The 3,590-nt window shown below is 37.9% G+C and overlaps 1 long non-coding RNA gene across 1 annotated transcript; it reads left to right on the forward strand.

Annotated features, from left to right (window-relative positions):
* The first annotated feature begins 257 nt into the window (after window positions 1–257).
* LOC148280573 (uncharacterized) lies at window positions 258–3,340 on the forward strand. Its single transcript, XR_015822564.1, has 2 exons — window positions 258–2,049; window positions 2,164–3,340. It is a non-coding gene; the product is annotated as an uncharacterized LOC148280573 (long non-coding RNA).
* Window positions 3,341–3,590: the final 250 nt, after the last annotated feature.

Raw genomic sequence — 3,590 nt, forward strand, 5'->3', positions numbered from 1 at the left:
TAAGATACGATCACTTGATTGCACGGGTAATGTCGTATGATTAGAATCGATAATGAATACTGACAGTAGCGCTCGCACCGCAACCGGAAAATCTCGGCCGGTAATGTAAAAGCGTTGGTTGAGTACAACAGGTAACATCACTATCGATGGCATGCATTAGTACTAATTATTCAACCGACCTGATGGCAACATGATACATAATATATATCTCACCGGCAATCGAACCAAAAACCAAGAGCGAGAGGCCAATGATTTGGTTTTATTTCATTTTTTTTTTGCACCACAACAGGCCAGGAGGCCTAATTACAGTGGTGAATTACATCACAGAGCACCCAGGCGTGAGAAAAATCACATTTTAATTTTTGTGTTCTCACCGGGAATCGAACCCGGAACTTTCCGTGCGTGAGTCAAGCGTCTTGACCACTACACCACGGAGGCCGCCGATCTAGCGATCTTTAGAGCTACAAAATAATGTAAACTGCCATTGAGTAAAAACGCAATGGTCTCGAACCTTCATTTGTCGCGCCCGCCACAGGCCTCGCCCTACGGCCAAGTGCGGCGTTTTTCATACGTTTAAAATTTCGCGCCCGCTATCGCTACCGCGCCTAGGCCTCTACCCTGGACGGGCCCAACGATTTACGGTTCTTTTTATTCGTCGTCTCGCTCGATGACGAGTGTCGCGGTCTCCCGGGATGTCAGGGACTAGGAGCATGATATCCCTCCATTCCTCCCGGCCCTGGACCAAACAGAGGGTAGCTTTTAATGAGAACCCCGTTAATTTATTCATTTGATCGGCCCATCTGTAGGAGACCGTCCTAACCCTCAACTGTCCCTGTTGACTATTTGCTTTTCGAGACTTCCTCGTTCTTCCTTGAAATATCACAGAAACGGATAGAACCCTATCTTTTCGGCTGTCTTCGGTATTTTTCTACCTGTTGATTAATTTAGTACAGACACAACTACAATATACAATTAGGGCTCTCGCTCGGTAGAGCCGAGCAAAACGTTATGGCGTCAGGCAACTAATTGTTGACGTGATAAAATCTGGGTAGCACAGGGATGAATAATAATATTCCTAATTCACTGTCACCGCATACGCTCTCGTACAAGCCGCGGAGGGAGGGAGGACGGTGGACCGGAGTAGACCACACACTGAGCCGTCCGTAAATAAAGTCCAGCATTAATTTGTCCAAATGGACCCGCGCGTAGCAGGAGGGGGTGACCCAGATTGGACATAATACTAACATGCCAAGAGCAGGGGGTATAGAGAGTAGTGTTGAGTGTAGACATGACGTGAATGTAAGATACGGACGTATATAGCCGACATTAAATCACTTCATTTCGTAATGCGTCAGAGTGAAAATCCCTTGAAAATAAATGTTTATTGGTCTATCAGCGTGTAATACGATATTTTTACGCTAATTGCCATGAATTTCTGATTTTAATGTCTAACAGAATAAGACACCCTCCATTAACGAATGGGTAGTATTTATTAAGTTTTTTGTATTATACTACTGAACAATTATTTTACAGTGCAGATAAGGTACACGGCACACTGCAACACAACTCGAATCACATTACCGTTTTCAGTATCGAGCAATAAAAACAAACGACTGAATTTGCAACTGAACTGAAAAAAATAACATTAACAACGCGACAAGTACCTAATTTTTCCTTGTACTCCATTAAGGGCCGGTTTTATAAACATCCGTTCGTTAACTTGATACCATTTTTAACTAATATTTGGTATACCGGCCGATTATTGCGTTTTATAAACGTTCGTGGCGTTACGAGCCGTTAAATCTATGGTTAAATGGTTACTGACCGATTTTGGTCGGTTAAATGCATTACGATCCGTTACCTTTAGCGCCGCTGCCGTATTTGACATGACAGTTGTTTTATCACATTGTTTTTTGATCAAATCTCCGCCCAATTAACATGCAGATAGTCATTATTTTGGGATTTAGTTGAATTACCAGTTTTATATGTTTTTTACTCTGCGTGGTGGTATAAAATCAACTTTAGTCTGATAGATAAATATATTGAGCAGTTTATTTCTTAAAAATAAAAAAAAAACAATTTTACTTTTGACCAATAATTTTTTGATTATTTTTTTTCCACCAACCGGTTTCACAGCAAACAAGCTTCTTCGTCAAGGTTTAGTTAATTTAAAAAAATTTTAAACATGGTTTATTTATATAAATGTATACTAAAATGACAGATAATAGTAAAAATTATCCATCGTACCTGCTCGCTTTTAATAATTTTAATTTAAATTCATTGTACTCTCAATTCATAGTTCTTTTTTGTGTTAAAACTTCGTTCAAAATTGTCGACTATTTGCATTTGATGGATTTTTTTCATTCAATGCGAATGCGCACCGTTCGCATTTGACAGAAAGAGCTTAGATAAAAAGTTTTTCCATAGACAATTGACAGAAAAATTTCAATTTCTATGAAAATGCTTACCGGCGACCGTCCGTTAACAAAAATGGTTTATAGAACACAAAACCGTCGGTTATCGTAACGAACGGCCAACGGTTCGTTACACTTACGGAAGTTTGATTAGATGTTTATAAAACCGGCCCTTAGCTAACTAAATATCAGTTTATTGTTGAAGAGGGAATGAGGAAACCTATGTATTCACAGAGCTACACTGCGTAACATTAATAATCCTGTCCATGTTTGAATATCAATATTTCTTAAATTCGTCTATCTGTCTACTATCATAAAGTAAAAAATGTTATCAAGTTCTGTTATAATTAATGTCAATCTTGAAAACTGCCTAGGGAGTAGATTAAAGACAGAGAATGCGTATATAAATTATACAAACCTATGTAAACTTTGATTCAAGATATATTTTACTGTGATTTTCCTTGATTAATCACAATATACCTAATGCATACATATATAATAATATAATATGTACGTGTCAAAAGGTGTCGTCTAGGTTGGACAGTGCAATGGTTCCCTCGAACATTTCGTTAAAACACGGCTTATATCTCACAAGTCGCCAGGCTACGGGAAATGTCAGGGCACATTCGATAAGTCAAAATTAACAGCATCCGAATGTGTACACATGTAATGTAATAACATGTGTATGTGAACGAGGGGGTACTTTTAAATTAAATATAAAAAAACAGGAAGGTTTACTGTTTTCATTGTAAGCATGCAGTATTTTATTCGTATTCACGTAATAAAATACAGCTAAATGGTGTCGTCTATAATTCATGTAACCAATGCGTAACAGAACTTTATCAGTATAAAAGTGGTTAAGATTAAATAAACTATTTTTCTAATTAATTAGTTACTTTTCTACTACATACATATTATTTTGCACGATGAAATCCTCAAAGAGTTAAATACCAGTATTAGTATATAAACATTTGGGCATACCTATTTAAAATAAAGACATTTGTATTTTAAACGTTCAGATCATTGCAGTGCTCATTTTCTTTGACATGCAATCGATTTTGGATGATTAGAAGCGTCATGAAGTAGAGTTATAGCCTACTATTACTACCACCATCACGTCATTTCCCCGTGGGGATAGGCAGAGAGAATGGACCGCCACACACGTCTATCCTGGCA

Source organism: Micrasema longulum, unplaced genomic scaffold, assembly GCF_059751315.1.
Source record: "Micrasema longulum isolate JH-2025_06_02 unplaced genomic scaffold, ASM5975131v1 h1tg000569l, whole genome shotgun sequence".
NCBI lineage: Eukaryota > Metazoa > Arthropoda > Insecta > Trichoptera > Brachycentridae > Micrasema > Micrasema longulum.